This window comes from Macaca nemestrina, chromosome 16, assembly GCF_043159975.1.
Source record: "Macaca nemestrina isolate mMacNem1 chromosome 16, mMacNem.hap1, whole genome shotgun sequence".
In the NCBI taxonomy this organism is placed as follows: domain Eukaryota; kingdom Metazoa; phylum Chordata; class Mammalia; order Primates; family Cercopithecidae; genus Macaca; species Macaca nemestrina.
In genome coordinates, this window is record NC_092140.1 from 71,455,227 (window position 1) to 71,482,546 (window position 27,320).

The 27,320-nt window shown below is 33.4% G+C and overlaps 1 long non-coding RNA gene across 1 annotated transcript in view; it reads left to right on the forward strand.

Annotated features, from left to right (window-relative positions):
• LOC139359233 (uncharacterized) overlaps window positions 1-27,320 on the forward strand; it is a 177,003-nt gene that overhangs the window by 54,001 nt on the left and 95,682 nt on the right. The window contains exon 3 of the long non-coding RNA XR_011615156.1: window positions 3,386-3,511. This is a non-coding gene — a long non-coding RNA (uncharacterized lncRNA). The remainder of the gene's footprint in view (window positions 1-3,385; window positions 3,512-27,320) is intronic.

Below are 27,320 nucleotides of genomic sequence, written 5' to 3' on the forward strand. Positions count from 1 at the left end.
AAGCAACGGCAGCAAAAGCCAAAATTGACAAATGGGATCTCATTAAACTAAAGAGCTTCTGCACAGCAAAAGAAACTACCATCAGAGTGAACAGGCAACCTACAGAATGGGAGAAAATTTTTGCAATCTACTCATCTGACAAAGGGCTAATATCCAGAACCTACAAAGAACTCAAACAAATTTACAAGAAAAAAACAAACAACCCCATCCAAAAGTGGGCAAAGGATATGAACAGACATTTCTCAAAAGAAGACATTCATACAGCCAACAGACACATGAAAAAATGCTCATCATCACTGGCCATCAGAGAAATGCAAATCAAAACCACAATGAGATACCATCTCACACCGGTTAGAATGGCGATCATTAAAAAGTCAGGAAACAACAGGTGCTGGAGAGGATGTGGAGAATTAGGAACACTTTTACGCTGTTGGTGGCATTGTAAACTAGTTCAACCATTATGGAAAACAGTATGGCGATTCCTCAAGGATCTAGAACTAGATGTACCATATGACCCAGCCATCCCATTACTGGGTATATACCCAAAGGATTATAAATCATGCTGCTATAAAGACACATGCACACGTATGTTTATTGCGGCACTATTCACAATAGCAAAGACTTGGAATCAATCCAAATGTCCATCAGTGACAGACTGGATTAAGAAAATGTGGCACATATACACCATGGAATACTATGCAGCCATCAAAAAGGATGAGTTTATGTCCTTTATAGGGACATGGATGCAGCTGGAAACCATCATTCTTAGCAAACTATCACAAGAACAGAAAACCAAACACCGCATGTTCTCACTCATAGGTGGGAACTGAACAATGAGATCACTTGGACTCGGGAAAGGGAACATCACACACTGGGGCCTATCATGGGGAGGGGGGAGGGGGGAGGGATTGCATTGGGAGTTATACCTGATGTAAATGACGAGTTGATGGGTGCTGACGAGTTGATGGGTGCAGCACAGCAACATGGCACAAGTATACATATGTAACAAACCTGCACGTTATGCACATGTACCCTAGAACTTAAAGTATAATAATAATAAAAAATAAAATAAAATTAAAAAAAAGATTTATCAGCAACCATGTTGGTCTGAGAAAAGAAGAAATGACTTAGCAAAGACAGTAAGGGAACATTGAAACAGAAAAGCATAGGGAGGCAGAGAGAAGGGATGAACAGTGTCTGCTTTCCTAATTCTAGTTCTTGCTGAGGTCAATGTGTGCTGCTGCCTGTTTTTATGAGATTTCGCCATAGTCTTATAATAAATATTTCTTTCTCCTTGGGCTAAAGTAGCTCTTCTTCATTTGAAATCAAAACAACCTTAAGTTTTTGTCTTATCACATAAGAAACCTAATAAAGTACAATAGAGACTGGAGGGTGTAATTAATTATGCTCCCCTGTATCTACTTTGTTCTGTATCTGACAGCTATCTAAAATAGTGTTTTAATTATTCTTTGATTTGCATTTTGCTGTTAAATAAACCAGCAAGAAAAATCATCCCGTATAAAAATGATGAAGTGTTAAATAAATCACTGTAGCTAGTGTTTTTTTAAAATAGAGATATTTTTCTTAGTGTATATTAAAATTTGGTATTAAAATCTTTTTTCTCATGGAACTAGAATGATATGCATGTGTGTGTGAAGGCAAAAATGACTAATATTGAGACATCATTAAAGTTACATAGCAACAGTTTATAAAAGAATTATAGAAATGATAATAAAACTTAAAAATTGAGGTCTCAGATTTGCAAATAATAGATTATAAATTCAACTTTTTAAAATCTGGGCAGCAATGGCCAAAGAATGAGGGAATTCACAACTCAAGGAAGAGAGTTTAAGCTTTGTTATTTCAGAATAATTAATAGGGTAAATACATTTGGAGAAAAATAACTTATATGCTCAGATGTGGTAAGCAACAAATGAGTACATTAACAGAATAATGTTAATTACACAGAAAGGCACATAAGCTAGACCTATTTTTTTAAAAAAACTGTACAAGAACAAACAAAACAATAACAACAAGCAAATCTAGTTTATGAGCACAAAGTAAAGAAAATATATGGCTTGGTTTTCTTTGCCTAATTTATAGATGCAAATGCAGTATCATGTATCTTGTAATTTTAGATTAAGGTATAGAATATAAAATGTTATCCATAATAACACTACAAATATGTAAAAACTAAATATGAGTGAAAAAATAATATTTATTTAAAAATAAAATGGAATTGTAAAAAAGTTACATCTTTTATTGCATTTCTATTATTTTAATGTTTTACAATAAATTAGCATTTTTAGAAATCAAGAAATGTAAGAAGACAATTTATATCTGATGAATACTGTGTATTAGCATTTTATAACAATAATCATATCCATCAGTTTTTATTATGTCCTTCCTCAGAAGTAAAGAAACTGAGACCCAGAAAATATTTTTTTTTGCTTTGTTCTTTTTTCCAAAGAACAAAAGCAGGTGACAACTCACATTTTTGTAATTTCAAAGTCTGTGTCCTTTAAACTGCAGTTTTTTTCCCCCTTCAGAAAGCATGCCTATCTAAATTTGGACATTGTAATACGATTTTATGATAAAATCAGAATGAAAGTGGAAAAAATTGACACAGTATGAAAGAGAAGGAGGAAAGCATTTTCAATATATTTCTGATTGAGAACAGGGAAAAGATCACTTGTAATGTTATAGTTCTATATTATTTCAGTATTACCATTATAAAAATTGGTAAAGTTTTAATTTTTTGGGTTTTTATTCTTCTGTTTGAAAAATCTATGCAATTCTTATATAATTTATTTAAATGTCATGTTCTCTGTCATCTAGATCATTATATTCCTGCAAATAACAAAACAAAATATACTATTATCACTTTCAAATATTGGCTAAACAAAAATCTGTCACAAAAATGGAGTTTACAAACTTCTTCAGAATATTCAAGTATAATTTTAATTAACGTAGAGACAAATATTAGTTTTCTCTTCCATATTCCTGGGAAAAATATCACTGACACTGATTACTTAGTAATATTAAAAGCAAAAATTCAAACAAGCAAAACTACTTATATGACAACTCATAAAAAGATAGATTTTTTATTAGTTATATAACTTAATTAAAGTTCTCTATTTTTCAGATTTATAATTTTCAATTTCTACTTTTATGTTACCATTAAACATGCTATTTCTAGCAATGTAATTTTTTAAATGAATTTAGTGGGACAGATGCTGCTTTAAATTATCAAAAGCTGTATTGTATTTAATAATGGTCACCATTCCTTGATTTCACTAGGGTCTCTAGTTGTGCTTTATACACATTTCAGTTTAGTTTTATTGCTTCAATTCCATTTATCTTTTTTTGCTTGTTTGTTTCATAGAGAACCACTCCATTTTCACATGCTCTACAATGCTTCTGCCATCAACTGGTGACGAAGATCTCTTACATTCCAAGTAATTTCACCATGTCTATTGGACATACATCCTTTTCCTTTTGTTTATCACAGGTAAATTTCACAGGATGTATCCTTTTTTACTCTTCTTTTATTATTATTTATTTGCAAGCTTAGAGCTCACTACTATTCAAGATCTCTATACAGCTGATATTGACTAAATAATATTACCTACAGTACACTGAAAAAAATTAGAACTTAAAGTATAATTAAAAAAGGAACTGTTTCAAAATAATTTACATAAGTTTTGTCAACAAAAATGTGAAAGTTAAAAAAATATATAATAGGTTAAGGTTGATATGATAAATCTGAGGTTCATGTGTACAGAGATGAATGGCACCATTCTTTTGTAAACCTTTAGCTTCTTTTGGAGTTTAATATAACATGGATGTCAGATTATTGGTCTTCCAAAATACATGCTGAGATTTTTGATTCACTTCTCTGGTTCTTGTCTATTAATAAATTTTTTGACAGCATCCTGCTGAGTAGCAAAATTCGGTGACAACTTTCAGATATGTGTTGCCAAGAAATATTCTGAAAGCATGTAGTTTTCATCTGGTACAATTTAAGGCATGACTTTGTCATTTTGTGTGTGTATATGTGGCAAGAACACTTAACACAAGATCTACTCTCTTAACATTTTTTTTTTTAGTGTATATTAAAGTATTGTTAACCTTAGGCACATTGTTGTACCCCAGATATTTAGAACTTATTCATCTTACATAGTTAAAACTTTGTATTATTTGATTAAAAACTCCACTTTTTCCCCCTCCACCATTCTACTCTTGGCAACCACCATTCTACTCTCTGCTGCTTTGAGTTTTGCTATTTTGGGCCCATCATTTAAGTGGAATCATTAACTATTTGTCTTTCTGTGACTGGCTTATTTCACTTAGTGTAATGTCCTCAAAGTTTGTTCATGTTTCTGCACATTGCAAACGTTCCTTTTTTTTTAAGTCTAATATTCTACTGTATCTATATGCCACATTTTCTGTATTCATTTATCTGTCTATGGACATTTAAGTTGCTTCTACCTCCTGCCTATTGTGACTAATACTGCAATGAACATGCAAGTGCAGACATCTCTTTGAAATCTTGATTTAAATTTTTTTGGATAAATATGCAGACGTTGGATTACTATATCATATAGTCATTCTATTCTTAAATTTTTGAAGAACCTCCATATTGTTTTCCGTAGTGGCTCTATTATTTTGTATTCACACAAATAATGTACCAAGGTAACAACATCTCTACATCCTCTCTAATATGTTGTCCTTTGATAACAGCTATCCTCACAGGTATGAGGTGGTATCTCCTTGTGGTTTTTATTTGTATTTTCCTGATTATTAAATTTTTTTTTTTTTTTTTTTTAGCAGGAGAAAAACCATGTTTAATTAAATGCATACACACAGGAGTCCCATGAAAATCCATTTTTACATATAACCATTGGCTATTTGTGCATTTCTTTTGGATAAATGTCTCTTGAAGTGTTTAATGCATTTTAATTACATTATTAGCTTTTTTGTTTATGTTATTGAGTTGTAAAAATTCCTTATATATGATGTATATGAACTTCTTCTCAGGTATATGATTTGTAAATATTTTCTCCCATTCAGTAGATTGGCTTTTACTCTATTGATTGATTTTTTTTTTTTTTTCTTTTGTAGTGTAGCAGTTTTTCAGTTGATGTGATTCTACTTCCTTATTTTTGTTTTTGTTGCCTGTGCTTTTGGTATCATATTTTAAAAAATAATTCCCAAGGTTCATGTCATAAACTTTTCTTCTATGTTTATTTTGTAGAAGTTTTAATCTTTCAGATTTTAGGTGTGTTTAATCCGTCTTGAGTTGGTTTGTATATAGTATAAAATAATGATCCAATTGCATTCTTTTTTTGCATGTGGTTGTCTATGTTTTAACAACATCATTTATGGGAGAGTCTAGAGTCTATCATTTTTCTACTGTGTATTCTTGGCAGCTTTGTCAGAGATTAGTTGACTGTATATCTGTGAATATAATTCCAGACACTCTTTTCTGTTCTGTTGGTTTATCAAAATATCAAAGGCATTTTTTTAAAAACAGGGAAAAAGTTAGAAAATTCATATGGAATCAGAAAAGACTTCATAAAGATAAAACAATCTTGAGAAAGATGAACAAAACTGTAGGTATCACACTTCTTCCTTTCAAAATATATGATAAAGCTACAATTGTTAAAACAGTATGGCAATGGTGTGAAGAACTTTGTCTTAAGGTTGTCTATTAATTCACAGCACTACAAGAAAATTACCAGTAATATTAAGTATGCATTCTTTATTCTGGGAAAAAAAAAAAAGCCTATAGCAGTTTTTGCAAATATTGCCCAAAGTCTAACAGCAAAGCTGTTGAAAAAGCAATATTTCCTCAAGATAAAAACATACAAAATTCCAATTACTGCATCTTTGCTTAGTTTTTTTCTCTTGTATCATAGAAATTAATATGAAAATGTGTTTTCTCCCTGCTTTGCTAACCAATAGGCTAGGGAGAATATTATTAATGTTTCTTCTACCTGCTTTCATTTCTGTGGAAGTAACTTATTGAAAACTTGTAGGTAAAGAAAAATGAAGGGTATGTCTCTTTGTGTTAAAAGAATAATAATCATGTGCTAAAAGTGAGGATTTAATGATTAAAGAAAACACTAGAAAGAAAAACCAACAAACAAACAGAGATGGGGGAGGGTTCAAGGGATATAGGAGAGTTAAAATTGGTTGAACAATCTTAAAGTGGCAGGAACAGTTTTTTTTGTGGCCTATGTATGAATCATCTTATAGGTGTTTATAACAACCTTATGAGTTACATACTATTGTGGTCTTCATATTACATTTGTAGAAAATGGAGGCACAGTGAGATTAAGTGACTTGTTAAATGTGCAGGTAAATAAACAGCAATACTGATATTTGAACACAGGCAATGTGTTCCATAATATGATCACAGTATAGTCAACAGACATTGCTTCTAACATTCCTATCAAAGCCAAAGTACTGATACAGCCCCAGATAGAGTTTCCTGTAAACAGGGATGTATTACTTCTCTAATGATGCTGAATAACAGTTGATGTCAAGTTAATATTCCAGAAGGATGTTATGTAATTACTGTTTGATAGCCAATAAAAATTTATAGCTATGAACTAGTGGCTTATGCAATTATGGCTATAGTTGACTTATTAGTTTCTAGGGCTGCCTTAATTAAATACCATAAACTAGGTGGCCTAAGCAACAGTGTGTTTCTCATAGTTCTGGAGGCTGGAAGTCCAAGATTAATGTGTAGGCAGTTTTGTTTTTTCCAGTGACCTTTCTGTTTGGCTCACAAGTGACCACCTTCTTGATGTACTGTAACATGGTCTTTTTGTTGTGCTTTTGCATTGCTGGTGTCTTTGTCTGTTGGATTAGGGCCTGATCCATATGACTTCATTTAACCTTAACTACCTCCTTGGAGCCCATAATCTCTAAAAACAATCATATTAGGGGATAGGACTTCAACATATGTGTTTTTCAGGGACACAAATGAGACCATGAAGTTAGCATATATGTTATATTTATGTACACATAAATATTTTACAAATATAATATATTAATGGTATATGGTAGATGTATATATATATTTAGGTCAAGAAAAATGATAACTACATATTCATTATAATTTATTCTGCTTTTGATTCTTGCTTTACTATTACACAAAGATAGCACCAAATAATAGAATTCTTTAGTAATAAGTGTGTCTATATAAATTTATTCTGACTAGGTAAATTCAAAACCTCTTATGGATTTTTTCACATAAAGAAATATTTTTTTCTTTTAAAGTTCTCACAAATGGAAAATTTATTACATAATTGCAAAAATCTAAGTAATTCAATATATTTAAATAAATACAAGAAAAGAAAAAATATTATTAAACATTGATATGAAACTAGATTGAAAAATGATTCTGAGATTTCACCTTCAATGTATATTCAATTCAAAATAATGTCAATTAGGATAGTCTAAGAAAAAAATATTATCAAATAAAAACCAATCTGGACTTAGGTAGGGAAATACTTTATTCAAAAGAATCACTGCAATAAAAGAGGGAGATTGTTGCAGTAGGGAGGGTCTTCTGACCATAAGATCTGTAAGAGTCTCAAAGGTCAACCAAAATAAAATTTCTTTTCTAGGGAGGAATAAAGGCGGCTAGTAAGAACCTGATATGAGAAAATGGGATGAGCTGATGGTGTATTTGGATTGTTAAGCAGGAGATATATTTTCTGAGGCCAGCCTGATCTCTGGAGTGACTTTTTTTTTTTTTTTTTTTTTTTTTTTTTTGAGTTAGAGTCTCGCAATGTCACCCAGGCTGGAGTGCAGTGGCACGATCTCGGCTCACTGCAAGCTCCACCTCCCGGGTTCACGCCATTCTCCTGCCTCAGCCTCCTGAGTAGCTGGGATTGCAAGTGCCCACTACCACATCTGGCTAATTTTTCTTTGTGTGTGTGTGTGTGTGTTTTAGTAGAAATGGGGTTTCACCATGTTAGCTAGGATGATCTCGATCTCCTGACCTCGTGATCCGCCCGCCTTGGCTTCCCAACGTGCTGGGATTACAGGCGTGAGCCACTGCGCCCGGCCTGGAGTGACTATTAAGAGGAGATAGTTCTTTATCCCACTGCTGACTCAGACTCAGGACTGGTCAATATTAAGGAGCCTGGGGAAAGGAATAAAAGCTTTAGCTATTTTAGTCAAGTCAAATTTTCAGGTAGTGGGTGCACATTGGTCAGTGAGTACAAACAGTTCAGCTAATCACTTTGAGGCAAAGGATAGGAATTCGGATGGTCTGTGACTAGCCTTGTCATAGGTAAACGTGAGTTTTTTGAAAGTCTTATGGGAAGGATGGTTCTTTGATGTAAGCCATTTTTCTTCGAACACAAGTCTAGGGGAATTTCTTAAGTTTGCTATTTTCCAAGAGCACAGAGTTCAGGTAGTGTAGCATTGTCAAGATTAATGCACATTAGTGGCTGTCACCAGGAGTTACTGTCTTTAATATTCAGACATATATTTTGGTATGTGCAACTTTCTGTTAGTGTGACAGGACACTTCATAAATATTACTGATAATGATGTATTTATCATCACAGCTAGCAGAAAAGGTACTTATGAAACAGACAAATGTCAATTCTTAGCTCCATTTAAGCACTACCTCAAGACAAATTATATTATAGGATCAAAGGTGACTAAATACTTTGCAGATTCATTTCATGTGGATCCATGTGACGGGATGGATTTAAAGACACCGTGATGCCTTCCCTACACAAGAGATATAGAAATGAGAAGTCTGGTAAAATGGTGAACATCTGTGTCTGTTACTTATTTTGGACATGTGCTTCAAGTCATAGGGATTAAATATCACTTCAGCTTCCGGAATAGGTCAATGGAATTGTTGACAGCAGATTTCTTCTGTCAGGTCTCATGCCACTTCTCTTCCAACAGATGATGTAGTCTCCATTTGATTTTTATTTTTTATAGTGTTAAGAGAGATGAAATCAAGATACTGTCACAGTCTTTTAAAATCAATACTAACAAGGGGTTGCATTGACATTTTCTTATGAAAATTGCTTATCTTTGCTCCCTGTGCATATTTTTCATGCAAGAGTATAATACCAGCACAACTGGGGCTGAGCTTTCTGCTGTTGTGCAGATATCAGGAATACATAATTCTATTTTTTCTAAGAAATACAGGTTTTGTGTGTTCATAAATCAAATTATATATTTCAGTTTGGAAAGTATCTGCTTGATAAACAAACCTGTAAAAAGTATAGCTGTTTTAATGTACCTGCAGATATTTTATCTGCAAGTCTTTAATTTCCCTGCAGAACAAGATAATTTCTATATGCTCCCATTACAAGAAGGTAATTGTAGCCTGAAATAGTTTTCACGTTTACTACTCCACATTAAAATTCTCTTGTCTTGGTGCATGTTCATATTCTCAATAATAAATAGTAACTTACTTTGTACTTGAGCAAATAACTTTTTAAATTAAATATTTGGAAAATTGCTAAATTCTCCACTTTAAGTCTTGAGTAAGTTATTCTGAATTTCACAAAATATTAATGCTTTATTTGATGTATTATAATTATTTTGTTAAAATTTTAAGATATATATTTGTATAGAGAGATTTTGTAGGATATAACATTTTTCCATAGGAAAATGTACAGTTACTAATGTCTTCTCAGTAAAGACTAAAGCAAATTCCTGACCTGCTGAATTCAGTCTAATACACACTCTGCCATACACACATATTCTCAAACCATAGAAACGAATTCATTTGAGGCAGATTTAGCCCACTCAGACCCAGATTCAGTAATGTTAAGTCAACTTTATGACATTATAAGCAAATAAATACAGATTTTTGGGTAATCACCAATGTGGAGTACCATCACAGTTATGAATGTCTAAATTATTTATTTCATTAAAAACATAAAACTTAGTTTTTCCTCTTTCACTTATATATTCACCACTACATTCAGACTCTCCCTTTCCCATCCCAACCCCTGTTTTAAAAAATGGAGGGAAAAAAGGGCAAATAATAATTAAATATAATAGAATACACCTCAATAAAAAGTCTCAGTGGACTTGAGATCTTTATATATTTCACTTTTCCAATTCTGCTCTTTCTGGACCCCAGTTGCCTATCCAGTGAGAAATTATGCTTCAGATCCTTAAAATGTTACATGGAGATTATGAATTGTACTGCATCATAATATGCAGACTTCCTGACATTGTGCATAATTGGTTGTTTCCCATCACCCAGCAGTTTGTTGCAGTTATCTCGTTCTTAATGGTATGTCTGATATTGGTAATCTCCCAAGCCCAGTTAAATGGTATCTGTATTAAAAAAGAAAGAAAGAAAGAAAAATTGTAAGTTTATTTACTTTACTTTGGAGATCAGAAAACAGCTTAGGTTGGTAAAAGTAGTTTTATAATGTGTTTTTAGCTCTAAAAGTTACTACAAAACACATTCTCATAGGTATTATGATTTTCTCTTTCTTTCTCTTTCAATTTTCTTTTCTTTCCTTTCTTCCCTTCCTTCTTCTCTTTCCTGCTATCTTTTCTTCCTTTTCTTTATTTCCTTCTCCTTCTCTTTCTCTCTTTCTTTTCTATGTTAAGATATATGATTTGTAAACCCCAAAGCTGGAGTCATATAATAAAATCGTGGTTCATACAGTGTTTATTGCCTTATTCGATTTTTAAAATAAAATATGGGAAGAAATTTCTATGTAGAAAGTTAGAAATATTTCTACAAAGAAAAGTTGTTTCTCTGGAATCAGAAATATGAAAAACACTGAATAGGTATTATAATTCTTTCTTCTTTCTTTTTTATTCTATATCTTTGAATGAATTCTCCAATTTACCACTCATCCGTGTTTTTTTTTTTTTTTTTTTTTTTCCTTTTTACACAAGAAATGACAATTCCTAGATAAGCATCCTCCCCAACAGAGTCTCCATTAAAGTTTTGGCCTCCATTTTTCTCTAAGTTCACATTTCAAACCGCTTAACGACATATTTTCTTATCTAGTTGAACAGACTGAGGCAAAGTTAAAAAGAGTAAGATTTTGCCTGGCGCGGTGGCTCACACCTGTAATCCCAGGACTTTGGGAAGCAGAGGTGGGCGGATCACGAGGTCAGGAGATCGAGTCCATCCTGGCTAACACGGTGAAACCCTGTCTCTACTAAAAAAAAAAAAAAAAAAAAAAAAAAAATATTAGTCGGGCGTGGTGGCGGGTACCTGTAGTCCCAGCTACTCAGGAGGCTGAGGCAGGATAATGGCGTGAACCCGGGAAGTGGAGCTTGCAGTGAGCCGAGATGGCGCCACTGCACTCCAGCCTGGGCGACAGAGCAAGACTCCATCTCAAAAAATGAAATGAAAAAAAATGAAATAAAATGAAATAAAATAAAATAAAATAAAATAATAAATAAAAAGAGTAAGATTTAAATGTACATGTGTATATTATACATGCACAGACATGGATTTTTTTCTGCCTTTTTTTTTTTAACCGGGTTTTTTGGACAATTTTTCAAATTGGAATAGGGTACATCAAAAATTGCAGATATATCTAAAGTACAAGTTTAGAATAAGTATTAATATAAATTCACTTAATAAAAATATGAATTGACTCTTTTGTAATTTAAAGAATAAGAAAGAATTGAGCCCGAGATTATTTTAAATCACTAAAAATATATACTCAAAATAATATTGGGTACTTAAAAATACACTTAAAATAATATTTAATATATGATATGCTCAAAATAATAAAAATCTGTACTCAAATACTATTGTGCTTCCATGTCTTTCCATATGCTAAAACATATTTGTACATGTTTTGCTTTACATAAGTAAATTTATAATATCACAGATCCATTTACACTAGAACATTTTTTCTATAAATTACAGTATGATTCCACTGCACAAAATGCTACTATCACATTATAAAGGAAAAAGTGACAGTCATGTATTTGTTTTCTTCTTTTGCTGCACCAAATTAATAAAACTTTCCTAACAAAGTGTGCATAACATTAACGGTATGAGGAATTCAATAACAATGCAAGAAAAATCAAGACAGATCATGTCTTTGTGTTATTGTATAGGGAAATAAATCTTGCTAGCTACTGGTTTTTCTTATCCTCTATTTCTTCACTTTAAGAAACCGTGATGTACATGTATATATCTCCAACTTCTGTAAAATGGTTCAATTTTTCTTGCAACATTCTTCCCACTTGCTCAGGTTTCTGGGTCTGTGAAGAACTAGCTATCTCCCAGTCGACACCACATTTGAGAGTGCAAGAGAGAGGCGTGCTCTGCTTCAGCATGGCAATTGCCTAGATGGGGCACATTTGTTTTCTGACAGTCTAATTTATGGTAGAATTACATATAGTGTTTTATTTAATGCTAACTGTTGCTATATATAAATAAAAGCAATCACTTGATTGTTATTCGTAAATGTTACCGTGGTTGAGAAATATGTCGAAGGAGGCCACACCTGTTTAAAAAAGACTGATCTTTAATCTTGTTTCTTTAAAGAAAAATTCTTAAATATCCCTGTTTTATCACTTAGCATTGTCTGAACAAAATATATTCTTGGAATTAGTAGGTCATAAATGAATAGAATAAAATTTAAAATATTAATATAATTGAGTGAATAAATAATTAAGTCCCCAAATTAAAAAAAAAAATCATTTCCCTGTTCCACAATGATAGTAATCCAGGTAATAGAATTCTGTTGGAAATATTCTAAGCATTTCCTTCACATAGTCATTACAGACTGGCCTGCTGCTTCATATAATTTCTGTGATGTTACTGAAAATTTAATTGGCTTTAGCTCTAAAATATTTCTTCATAAAGTAAGTACAACAGATGAATAAACCTCTTTGATTCATTTATTTATAGCAACTTAAGGAAGCTCATTACACATTTCCTTCACAGATATTTGTATTAAATAGGAATGTGCAATGAAATATTGCAAGGATCTTTAAGAACCCATATTCCCTATAATAAAATCATGTTCACGGATGAAATATTTGATTAAGTGAATTAAGTATCCACTTAGTTTGCTGCCGGAAAGAAATAGCAAGTACTATTTTTTCTCTCTTATTGTGATATAATAGAGGTTGTTATTGAAATTTATACTTTCTTGAATCATATTTTTAAAAATCTAAAAAAATTCGACTTCTTTCTTATATTGAGATTTTCCTTTTGAGAATTGACTACATGCCCATATTTTTAAGTGTTGTAAATTCTTTCTCTGTTTTTCTTTACTGTAAATTTCCTTACTTAAGTGATTCTTTTCTATGAATCATGATTTTTGAGCAATTGCAACAAACACTAGTGAAGGATATACCCAAACTTTCCTTGTAATTCTATCTCAGATCTCATTCAGTCAATGGGCCTTATCAAACAGGATTTTGACTCCTGCCTTGAGTGTAGGCTTATCGCACACCCTTTGTCAGCATATCCATGACACACTTGATATCTTCCCTCTCCAACCTCTTCCTTTTACCCAGGACCCACACCAGTGCTCATGAAAGTACCATATATTCATTTAACTTTATGCCCTCATTTCCTGTGATGTTTTCTCTCTTAATTCTCCTTCCAATTAGATGTGCAGCACATTGTCTCAGTGATGACACTTGCTTTTAAACAGATTTCCCTTGTATTTTATGCACTTTTTTTACTCTTAAAAATTTGATAGGATAAAATTATAATTACACTTACATCAAACTTATGTATTTAGAATAAATAATAGGACCGGACAATGTCTTGGAAATATTTGACTCTGTGTGTGTGTGTGTGTGTGTGTGTGTGTGTGTGTGTGTTTTAAAGGAAGAAACAAGCTTTGTACTGGCTTGTTTTCATGTTTGTATTTCTTTTATAAAAACTTTTAGATTCAGAGAGTACACATGTGGATTTGTTACAACGGTATATTGTGTGATGCTGAGGTTTAGAGTAAGATGGAACCCATCACCTGGGTAATGAGCATAATATCCAATAGATATCCAATAGATGGTTTTCAGCACCTGCCCCCTTCCCTTATATTTCTATCAATTCTTTCACCATCTTATGTCACTTAGAGTTTCTCATTTCTTACTACTCCAGTCCAATTTTAACTACTGCGTGTATGTTTCTTCCAGCACCAAGTCACTGATTATTATTAGCTCTTTTGGCATAGTGTCCAAACTTCTTATGCTCATCTTTTCTACAAAAAGTAGTGCATTGTATTGAACTTTCAAATCCATTTCAATATATTTGTCTATGCCTTAATATTTCTAGCTCCAATTCCACTTCTCAAAATTTTTCAAAAGTTGCTTTTATTATAAATCAAATCAAATAAGATAATTTTTATAAAATACTTTAATAATACATTCTGGATTACTCAGTATATGTGTATATGTGTGTGTATTTATTCCTTTTTTCATGGAGATATTCAGGAAGGATAGTGTTAAATATATTTTCCAAATTCCAGAATCTCAGAATGATTTTGTATTGCTTTCACACATGAACTTTAAAATGAAATAAAAAATTATAAGCTAAAAACCACGCTCCTAAAACAATCTATTGATACCACTATATACGTTTTAGTGTCTTTACTGCTAGTATTCTTTTCCAAGATAATAGTATTTATCATGATATCAAAAATTATATTCAGGTATTTATGAACTTATTTAGAGTTCATATTGGAATTTATCTTAAGATTAAGAAAAATCTCCCTTTCTTCTGTCCCTCTCTCCTTCTATCTCCCTCCCTCTTGTCTGCTCTCTATTCCGCTCCTCCTTTCCCTCCTTCCTTTCCTTATTTTTCTTCAATCACTAATTGTGGTAAAATATACATAACATAAACATTACCATCTTAAGTGTACAGTTCGGTGGTACTAAGTACATGAGTTTTGTTCACTCATCATCACCATCAATCTCCAGAACTTTTTTCATCTTGCAAAACTGAAACTCTATACTTAATAAACAACAACTCCCTATTTTCTTCTCACAGCCTCTGACAACCATCATTTTGCTTACCATCTTTATAATTTTAACTACTTTAAGCAAACATATAAGTAGAATCACACAGTCTTTTTGACTGGTTTATTTCACTGATAATAATATTCTCAAGTCTCACTTATGTTGTAATGTCAGAATTTCCCTTCTTTAGAAGGCTGAATAATATTCTGCTGTATGTATATATCACATTTGCTTATCCATACATCCATCTTGGACATTTGGGTTACTACCGTATTTTAGCTATTGTGAGTAATTGCTGTAAACAACAGAGGTGTACAGATGTCTTTCTTTAGATCCTGCTTTCAATTCTTGTGTTTCCTCAAAAGTGGATTTGCTGTACAATATGGTAATTCTATTTTTACATTTTTTAGGCATCACTATAGTGTTTTCCACAGTGGCTATACAATTTTGCATTCCCACCAACAGTGCACAAGTGTTTCAATTTCCATGTCCGTGCCAATACTTATCTTTTGTTGCTTTGTGGCTTCTTTCTTATTTTCTCTGTTTGTCTTTTATAGTAGCCGTAATAATGGATGTGAGCTAGTATCTCATTGTGGTTTTGATTTGCATATTCCTGATGATTATCGAGTATATTTACACTGGACAATTTGCCAGTTGTATGTCTTATTTGATAAAACAACCTATTCAAGTTGTTTGTCCTCCTAGAATAGGGTTGTTTGTTTCTTTGTTGTTGAATTTTAGGTGTTATCTATATACCTGGGTATTAATACCTTATCAGATATATATAACTTGCACACATTTTCTCTCATTTTATGGGTTGTGTTTTTACTGTCTTTTTTCTTAACTTTCATTTTAGGTTCAGGGGTAGAAGTACAGTTTTGTGAGATGAGTAACTTGTGTGTCATGGGAGTTTGGCATTCAGATTATTTCACCACCCAGGTAATAAGCACAGTACCCAAAAGATGGTTTTTCAATTCTGCCCACTTTCACCATCAAGTAGGCCTTCACCATCAAGTAGGCCCCCTGGTGACTGTTTCCTTCTTTGTGTCTATATGTACTCAGTGTTTAACTTCCATTTACAAGTGAGAACATTTGGTACTTGGTTTTCTGTTCGTACATTGGTTTGTTTAGGATAATGGCCTCCAGCTCCAACCATGTTGCTGCAAAGGACATGATCTAGTTCCTTTTTTGTGGTGTGTATATACCACATTTTCCTTATCCAGTTTGCCACTCACGGGCATTTATATTGATTCCATGTCTTTGCTATAGTGCTGTGATGAACATCCACGTACATGTGCCTTTATGGTAGAATTATTTATTCCTTTGAGTATATGCCCAATAATGCTATTGTTGGGTCAGATTGTAATTCTGCTTTGAATTTTTTGGTAAATCATCAAATTTCTTTTCAAGATGCCTGGACTAATTTACTGTGCCACCAGCAATGTATAAACATTCCCTTTTCTCCGGAGCCACACCAGCATCCATTATTTTTTGATTTTTTAATAGTAGCCATTTTGTTTAATTAAGAAGGTATCTTGATATGGTTTTGATTTGCATTTCTCTAATGATTAGTGATTTTGAGCACTTTTTGGATATGCTTGTAGGCCACATGTCTGTTATTTGAAAAGTGTTCATGTTCTTTGCCTTTTTTTTTAATGGAGTTGTTGTTGTTGTTTGTTGATTTAAGTTTCTTGTAGATTCTGGACATTACACCTTTGTCAGATGCACAATTTGCCAATATTTTCTCCCATTTTTAGGTTGTCTGTTTACCCTGTTGATAATTTCTTTTGCTGTGCAGAAGTTCTCTACATCTCACTTGTCAATTTTTGGTTTTGGTGCAATTGCTTTTGACATCTTTGTCATGGAATCTTTGCTAGATTCTATGTCCAGAATTATTTCTTCTAGGTTATATTCCAGGGTTTTTGTAGTTTTAGGTTCTACACTTAAGTCTTTAATTCATCTTGAGTTGATTTTGTGTACGGTTTAAGAAAGGGGTCCAATGTCAATCTGCATATGCCTAGCCAGTTATCTAGCACCATTTTTTGAATAGGGAATCCTTTCCCCATAGCTTGTTATTGTCAAAGATCAGATGGTTATAGGTGTGAGGCCTTATTTCTGGACTCTATTTTCTGTTCCATTGGTCTATATGTCTCTTTTTGAAACAGTGCCATGCCATTTTGTTATTGTAGCCTTGTAGGATAGTTTACATTTGTGTAATGTGATGCTTCTGACTTTGTTTTTTTGGCTTCAAATTACCCTGGCTATTCAGGCTCTTTTTTGATTACATAAGAATTTTCAAATCATTGTTTTTTCTAATTCTGTGAAAAAGGTCATTAGTAGTTTGATAGAAATAGCATTTAATCTGTAAATTGCTTTTGATAGGTAGGCCATTTTAACTTCATTGATTCTTCCTCTCTATGAGCATGGAACATTTTCCCATTTGTTTATGTGATTTCTTTGAGCGGTGTTTTGTAATTCTAATTGTAGAGATCTTTGGCCTCCCTGATTAGCTATGTTCATATGTATTTTATCATTTTTGTGGTCTTTGTGAATCCAATTGCATTCTTGATTTGGCTCTCAGCTTGGATGTTATTGATATATATATATATTTTTTCAATGTGTCCCAGAGATTATGTATATATGTAATAATGTATATGTAATAATATATATGTAATATATATATGTAATCTCTGTTGTCCCAGAAATTCTGGTATAGCATATATATATGAAATGCTACTGAGTTTTTCACATTGGTTTTGTATACTGAAACTTTGCTAAAGATGTTTATCCAATCTAGGAGCCTTTGGGCAAAAACCATGGAGTGTTTCTAGGTACAGAATCATATTACCTGTGAAGAAAGATAAGTTGACATTTATTCTTCCTTTTTGAATATATTTCTTTCTCTTGCCTAATTGATCCGGATAGGAATTCCAGTACTTTGTAGAATACAAGTGGTGACAGCAGCATCTTTGTCTTGCTCTAGTTCTCAAAACAAACACACGAAAAACAAAACAAAACAAAACAAAAAAACATGTTTTCAGCTTTTGCCTGTTCAGTATGATGTTGGATAGGGGTTTGACAGAGATGGCTCTTATTATATGGAGGTATGTCCTCTCCTAATTTCTTGAGTGTTTTTAACATGCAGGGATGCTAAATTTTATTGAAAGCCTTTTCTGCATTTGTTGATATGATCATGTAGTTTTGGGCGTAGGTTCTGTTGATGAGATGAATCACATTGATTTGCATATGTTACACCAACCTTGCATCCCAGCAATAAAGACTCCTTGCTCGTAGTGAATTAGTTTTTTATGTGCTGCTGGAGTCAGTTTGCTAGTATTTTGTTGAAAATTTTTTCATTTATGTTCATCAAGGATATTGGCATGAAGCTTGCTTTTTTTGTGTGTCTCTGACAGGTTTTGGTATCATGATGATGCTGGCCCCATAAAATGAGTTAGGGAGAAGCCATTCCTTCTCAATTTTTGAAATAGTTTCAATAGGAATTGTACTAGCTCTGTATACATCTGGTAGAATTCAGCTGTGACTCCATCTGGTCCTGAGATTTTTCTGATTGGTAGGTTTTGATTACTGATTCAATTTTGGAACTTGCTATTAGTCTGTTCAGGGATTCAATTTCTTGCTGGTTCAATCTTGGGAAGTTGTATGTTTCCAGAGGTTTATCCATTCATTTTAGGTTTTCTAGGTTTGTGCACAGAGGCACTCATAATAGTTTCAGAGAATATTTGTTTTGTATTTCGTGGAGTTGGTGGTAATGTACCTTTTGTCATATCTGACTTTGTTTATTTGGATCATCACTCTTTTTTTAATTAGTCTAGCTAGTGGCATATCAATCTTATTAATGGTAAGATTTTCAAAAACCAACTCCTGGATTGTGATCTTTTGTATGTTCTTTCACATCTCAATTTCCTTCATTTCATTTCTAATTTTGGTTATTCCTTGTCTTTTGCTAGTTTTGAGGTTGGTTTGCTCTTGTGTCTCTTGTTCCTCTAGTTGTGATGTTAGATTGTTAATTTGAGATCCTTCTAACTTTTTGATATTGGAATTGAGCACCATAAACTTCTCTCTTAAAAATTCTGTGTCCCAGAGATTCTGGCATGTTGTATCTTTGTTCTCATTAGTTTCAAACACTTTGTTTTATTTCTCCCTAAATTTCATTATTTACCCACATTCATTTAGGAGCAGGTTGTTTAATTTCCATGTAATTATGAGTTTGTAATTTTGATCAATTTATTTTAATCTTTATTTCTATTTTTATTGTGCTGTGGTCCAATAGTGTTGTTGGTATGATTTTCATTTCTTTGAATTTACTGGGGATTGTTCTATCTATGATTTTGTGGTCAATTTCAAAGTATGTGCCATGTGCAGAGGAGAACAATGTACATTCTGTTGATTTGGGGTGGAAAGTTCTGTAGATGTCAGTTAGATCCATTTGGTCAAGCATCGAGTTTAGGTCCTGAATGTCCATTAGTTTTCTGTCTCAATAATCTGAATAATGCTGTCAGTGGGGTGTTAAGTCTACCGCTATTATTGTGTGGTTAGCTAAGTCTCTTCCTAGGTTTCTAAGAACTTACTTTATGAATCTCGGTGCTACTGTGTTTAATGCATAGATGTTTAGGATACTCAGGTCTTCATTTTGTTGTGGTTAGAGAAGACATTTTGTGTATATATATATATATATATTTGTATATATATTTATTATACTCTAAGTTCTGGGATACATGTGCAGAATGTGCAAGTTTGTTACACAGGTATACACATGCCATGGTGGTTTGCTGCACCTATCAACCCATCATCTACATTAGGTATTTCTCCTAATGCTATCCTTCCCCTAGCCCCTGCATTCCCCTACAGGCCCCGGTTTGTGATGTTTCCCTCCCTGTGTCCATGTGTTCTCATTGTTCAACTCCCACTTATGAGTGAGAACATGTGGTGATTGGTTTTCTGTTCCTGTGCTAGTTTGCTGAGAATGGGGGTTTCTGGCTTCGTCCATGTCCCTGTAAAGGACAGGAACTCATGCTTTTTTTATGGCTGCATAGTATTCCATGTTGTATATGTGCCACATTTTCTATATCCAGTCATTAGTGGGCATTTGGGTTGGTTCCAAGTCTTTGTTACTGTTAACAGTGCTGCAGTAAACATACATGTGCCTGTGTCTTTATATTAGAATGATTTATAATCCTTTGGGTATATACCCAGTAATGGTATTGCTGTGTCAAATGGCATTTCTGATTCTAGATCCTTGAGGAATCGCCACACTGTCTTCCACAATTGTTGAACTAATTTACGCTCCCACCAACAGTTTACAAGCATTCCTATTTCTCCACATCCTCTCCAGTATCTGTTGTTTCCTGACTTTTTAATGATTGCCATTCTAACTGGCATGAGATGGTATCTCATTGTGGTTTTGATTGGCATTTCTCTATTGACCAGTGATAATGAGCTTCTTTTCGTATGTTTATTGGCTGCATCACCTGACTTCAAACCATACTACAAGGCTATGGTAACCAAAACAGCATGGTACTGGTACCAAAACAGATATATAGACCAATGGAACAGAACAGAGGCCTCAGAAATAATGCCACACATCTACAACCATCTGATCTTTGACATACCTGACAAAAACAAGCAATTGGGAAAGGATTCCCTATTAAATAAATGGTCTTGGGAAAATTGTCTAGCCATGTGCAGAAAGCTGAAACTGAACCCCTTCCTTGAAGACTTAAGCATAAGACCTAAAACCATAAAAACCCTAGAAGAAAACCTAGGCAATACTATTCAGGGCATAGGCTTGGGCAAATTCTTCATGACTAAAACACCAAAAGCAATGGCAACAAATGCCAAAATAGACAAAAGGGATCTAATTAAACTAAAGAGCTTCTGCACAGCAAAAGAGACTATTATCTGAGTGAACAGGCAACCTACAGAATGGGAGAAAGTTTTTGCAATCTATCCACCTGACAAAAGGCAAATATCCAGAATCTACAAATAACTTAAATAAATTTACAAGAATAAAACAACCCCATCAAAAAGTGGGCAAAGGATATGAACAGACACTTCTCAAAACAGCTATATTTTTTAATTTACTAAGACTTCATTTATGGCCCAACATGTGCTCTGTCTAGAAAATGGCCCACATGAACGTGAGAAAAATGTGAATTCTGTTGTTGTTTGGTAGAGTGTTCTGTATATGTCATTTACACTCCATCCTTTTTTTTTTTTTTTTTTGAGACGGAGTCTGGCTGTGTTGCCCAGGCTGGAGTGCAGTGGCCGGATCTCAGCTCACTGCAAGCCCCGCCTCCCGGGTTCACGCCATTCTCCTGCCTCAGCCTCCCGAGTAGCTGGGAGTACAGGCGCCCGCCGCCTCGCCCGGCTAATTTTTTTTTGTATTTTAGTAGAGACAGGGTTTCACCGTGTTAGCCAGGATGGTCTGGATCTCCTGAACTCGTGATCCGCCCGTCTCGGCCTCCCAGAGTGCTGGGATTACAGGCTTGAGCCACCGCGCCCGGCCACACTCCATCCTCTTCCCAAAATCATCTTTCTCCATGTTTCTGTATTTATTTATTCCTTTTTATACTGGTATTTTCTTCACTTTTATCCCTCCACTGTGAAACTGTGAAAAGTGTCCAATTTGTTATCCACATCATTAATTATATTTTATTCACCTACCTCTAATATAAAAGGTTCTCCACACATCTTTTCTGCTTCTTTAAAAATATGTTTGTAATAACTAAATAAAATAAAATAAGAAAAATCCATCTGTAAAAATAAAATATTTTCAAGACAGCCTTATTTTCCTATGTATCATTCCATAATAGCATTCCTTTTTTCCCTACCACCCAAATATAAGTATCATTCTAAATTTAAAGTTCTTAAAGCCTACATATATCTTAATAATTTTATTACTGTTGTATGTTATAAACAATTAATTAATATTTAAAATAAATGGCTAGAATTGTATATTGCTTATACTAAAAGCTTGTTCTCAGAGATATATATTAATGCAGAATGATGTTTCCTTCCTAGGGATAAAAGGCAGCATTTACATCACATGAAGGGTTTCCAAAAATGTCCTTTTACTATACTGGAGATTCTAGGCACTGTTGTGTGATTATACATATATTCTATTCTAACTCATTTGTTAATTTTTTTAGTAAAATTAATGTATCAGGAATTTTACCATACACTTTTGATAAATAAAAATCATTTATGTTTATCTATTTCTCATGGGAGAGAACATTTTGTCTCATTAAAATCTATTTTCCTCACTGTTTCCCAATTCCCAATCTTATACTTCCAGACATAATATTTTACTTATTGTTTTTCTGAAAATATAGCTTAGTAGTGGAACAATAAATAAGAAAATTGAGAGGTTTGCTAACTTTTTGTTCATATTCCAAAGATATGATGGGAAGCATATTCTCTTGCAGTCTTTATGGAAGATTCTTTTTGGAATATGCTTTTTGTTCATACTCCAAAGATATGATGGGAAGCATATTCTCTTGCAGTTGACTTTATTCCTTTTGTCTGGAAAAATAGTTGTGCAAATAACAGTGATGTTTGCACTGTTGTATCTGTCAATAAAACAAGAAATCATCCTGATTGTGCTACTTAAACTCCATGGAACAAATGTGCCTTGTCCTGAAGATTGCAGTATCATTGATGTAGAATTAACATTCATCAAGCCAGCTGATGTTTAGTATAAAATTTCAGGCAAGATCTTACTATTTATGTCCAGACTTATTTTATTATAATTGCTTCAAGCTCACACACACACAAATAAGTTCAGATGCTTCACTTAATCAAGGTGTGTGATTATCATAAGGATGCATTTTACTGATTTGGCTAACTGATTTCACTACTGAGAGAAATGTATAGAAATTAGCAACAATGGGAACCTACAACATCTATACTATGAGCTACTGATTTCTGTGTCCTTTTAAGAGCTCATGATTAAACATTTATACATAAATATAGTCTAATACTTTATATAAACAATGAAGCTAAGAATTGTCCTTGCTTATTATTTTGGATAAAATGATTCTAAGATAAAATTCACTGTAAAATACTACATGAAGTTTGAATATTGAATTCTTTTTTTTTTTGAGATGGTTTTCTTGTCATCCCTTCCCAGAATTATATCTTAAATGACTTAAATATTTAACCTTTAGCATTAAGGTTTCCAAAATTCTTTAAATAATTAAAAAGCAAAAAGCCAAAAAAAGAGTGAAACTAAACCATTAAACCAGTTCAGTAACAAAATATCTGCTTTAAGTTTAGGATTTACCCAAGGAAAGGATGTCAATAAGCAGTGATGAGTTCCGCAGTGTAGGTGCATAACAACAAATAGAACAATCACTCAAAATGGTACAATTCAAACCCAAAGGAATGAGAGATCTGTGTCAATTGACTTCAGCTAACAATGTGTTAGAAAATGAACTTGAAAATGCCTTAAGGTAACTTTGTCTACTTGCATGGCATCTTAACACAGTACCAGAACTCAATAGGTAATGCGAGTTTTAGAAGTACCTTAGGGCTGGGTGCGGTGGCCCACGCCTGTAATCCCAGCACTTCGGGAGGCTGTGGTGGGTGGATCACTTGAGGCCAGGAGTTTGAGATCTGCCTGGCCAAAATGGTGAAACCCTGTCTCTTCTAATTATAAAAAAAAAATTAGCTGGGCATGGTGGCATGTACTTGTGGTCTTAGCTATTCAGGAGGCTAAGGAAGGAGAATTGCTTGAACCCAGGAGGTGGAGGTTGCAGTGAGGCAAGACTGCACCACTGCATTCCAGCTTGGACAACAGAGCGAGACTCTGTCTCCAAATAAATAAATAAATAAATAGCACTTAGGGTAAAGAAATTAGAGACTTTACGACAAGTAGTACACAAGCTCTACTACTGATTATGCTAGACGAATTTTATAATCCCCAAAGTATCCATACTTAATAACATGCAGAAAAGGTACCTGCAAAGTAGAGTACATTAATTCCAAAAGAGATAAAATCTCTAAAAGAAGAGATTGTATCATCATATTTTAAATGAACAAGCATTGTCAATCAAGTTGCTCCACATTTTAATACTTTAGATTTAAAATATTTATTAATCAAAATCTAGGTACCATAAATTATACAATAGATTATCTAAGACCAAAAAATCCAAATGTCAGGCAGTGCCTAAGGGATTAGGATTGGGGGGAAGAAAATGAAAAGCTGTAGGGTGTCAGTTCTGGACTTATTTTAAGTTAGCGGTAGGGTATTTAAATGAATGAATTATAGTGTAGTGCAGGAAGTAATAATAGGCACAATAGGCACTTATATTTAGAGATTGTAAGTATGAATTATTTATATGTGGATATAAATAGTTCACATAATTTAGAGGTTCCTACTTTTATTATAAAATTGATGTTATATAACAGTGTGAGAGAATGCTGAATATTGGAAAGTAGCTTTCTATTTATGTTTTTGGGTTGAAGTCTAATATTTAATAAATGCAAGCTGTGTCTATTCCTGGCTTTAAAAAATGATGTCTTTTCTATTCTTCCATGTCCTGTAGGATTTTCTGTTTTTCTTTTTTTAAATAAACTATATGTTAAATTACTGAGTGATGAGTAATTAATAACTTAGATATGACTCATCTATGGACGAAAAATACAAATATACACATTGCTGTCTCCTGTTTTTAAAATTATTTTTATCTTATTTACTTTTTCAGCACAATTTGAACTCTAGTAGTTCCATTTCAGAACATATCCTAAATAAGGTGAATGTTAATTCTACATTCAATGATACTGCAATCTTCAGGAGAAGGCACATGTGTTCCATGGAGTTTAAGTAGCACAATCAGGATGATTTCTTGTTTTATTGACAGACACAAACAATGTATTTCTTCCTTAAGCAGTCACTTAAGATCATTATTAGAGTGCTTATATTTATACATAAAGTAGTATTTCAAATATTTGTTACAGCTAAAAATTCATTTTACCTTAGAAGATGGGAAAAGCATGAGCTTTGACTTAGATATAAATGAAAACTTCTGCTATTTGCAGAAATTGATGAAACTGAGTCAAGCAGATTATAGAAAGCATAGAGAAATCCAAAGACTTAATCAATTACAGAAATATCAAATATAGTATAATAAACTCAGTTTCTTCACAATAAAACTATCTCATGTAAAATGCTTGCCTTTAAGGAGTAGAACAATGTCCTAGTTTAAATAACATCATATTCCAGTTTTCCAGGAATAAATTTGGTGTAATTCTTTATTAGAAATGAAAGAATATACAGCTTAATTGTGATAGAAAGTAAAAAGCAAAGAAATTTAAAATGACCCCGTCCCTCCCCACAAAAAAATTCTAGGTCATTTTCTTGACCCAGAAAATTCAAGGACTAATGTCATGTTCTCTGGGATTTCAATGATGAAACCATTATTATAATTTTGTAGGATTGTAATACACCTTAGTAAGATATCGTAAGTTAAAATACCTAGCCCAAAACACAACTGGTGCTTAAGTAATGTTAAATGCATTTAATTCTGGTCTTTTCTTTGCATGAACTTTCAAGAAAATACTTGATCCATACAAGTTGAATGATCAATAACTTTGAAAGGGAGAACTAAAAATAAAAGTGAATCTAAACTTGAAGTCCTCTAGTGACATAATTAGTTTTCCCAAAGCAAAAGAGATGTAAAAAAACTCTGATCTGGAGAATTAAAATATGACAATTGTACCTTAATACAATTAATCTGACTTGATTGACACGTGAGCCTGTGTGATACATGTGTGTTTGTTTCAAGGTAAGAATAAAGAATAAGTGGCCAGGCGTGATGGCTCATGCCTGTAATCCCAGCACTTTGGGAGGCCGAGGCGGGCAGATAACGAGGTCAGGAGATCGAGAACATCCTGGCTAACACGGTGAAACCCCGTCTCTACTAAAAATATAAAAAATTAGCCGGGTGTGGTGGCAGGTGCCTGTAGTCCCAGCTACTCGGGAGACTGAGGCAGGAGAATGGCGTGAACCCGGGAAGCTGAGCTTGCAGTGAGCCGAGATCGCACCTCTGCTCTCCAGCCTGAGGGACAGAGGGACAGAGGGACAGAGGGACAGAGCGAGACTCCGTCTCAAAAAAAAAAAAAAGAATAATTAGGCCAACCATGGTGGCTCACACCTGTAATCCTAGCTCTTTGGGAGGACGAGGCAGGCGGATCACTTGAGGTCAGGAGTTCGAGACTGGCCTGGCTAACATGGTGAAACACTGTCTCAACTAAAAATACAAAAAATTAGCCGAGAGCGGTGGCAGGCTCCTATAGTCCCAGCTACTCAGGTGGCTGAGACACAGGGAATCCCTTGAACCCGGGAGGTGGAGTTTGCAGTGAGATGAGATAGCGCCACAGCACCCCAGCCTGGGTGACAGAGCAAGACACTGTCTCAAAAACAAACAAACACACAAGCATGATTAACAGGGAGTCTCCCAAAACCCAGACTGTTCATGATGAAAGGCAAACATCTTGATTACTTCTATATTTCTACAACTATTCTTCTATATTAATAAATATAGAGAAAGATATTAAAAAAGATAGATACCTGCAAAATATATATACATAACTATTTTTGCCATGTGATTCCTGACCAGTTTTTTGTATTGAATTTCATGATTTGTATGTGATAGTAAGTCTCTTGGTATGCTTAACTGAGTAATTCTCTTTTTTCCTGACAGTTCACACAAATAGCAATAAACTTCTCTGACCCCTGTCTCTTTTTTTTATGTCATCTGGAAATGAGTTACTGTTATACTTTCAGAATAAATTTAATTTTATTATTTTAAACATGGATTTGATTGTTCTGGTACTTTAGCTTTTTTCTGTTATGATACGGAATATTATTAAGTCCAAAGTGATACACTATAGGAATAGTGCCATATAAATCCTGTTGCTATTGTAGAATCTGGGATTTGTCTCCATGGACACTGAGCCAAGCTAACAGTCAGGGTTTCATAATGTAACATTGACACAGAAGACTGAGAAGTTAAGCAGTCTTTATTCAAAATGAAGTGGCTATAAATTAAGCAAACATTGTATATATTACATAAAGAAGAAATTTCTCAAATGTTCTTTACAACAAAATATTAAAAAGAGGTTATAAAAACTTGCAGAATTTCTTGAAGCAGCAAAGATAACTAGTTTCTCTAATATTATTTCGTACAGGTTAATAATTTTTTATGCTTCACCAGCAAATATATATGAAAATGAATTAGAATATAGACAATATAATGAATGATGACAAATTAACTACTCTATAGTAAAATTAGAAGCCAATATAATAATCACCCTTATTGACTTTGAAATAGTAAAAAT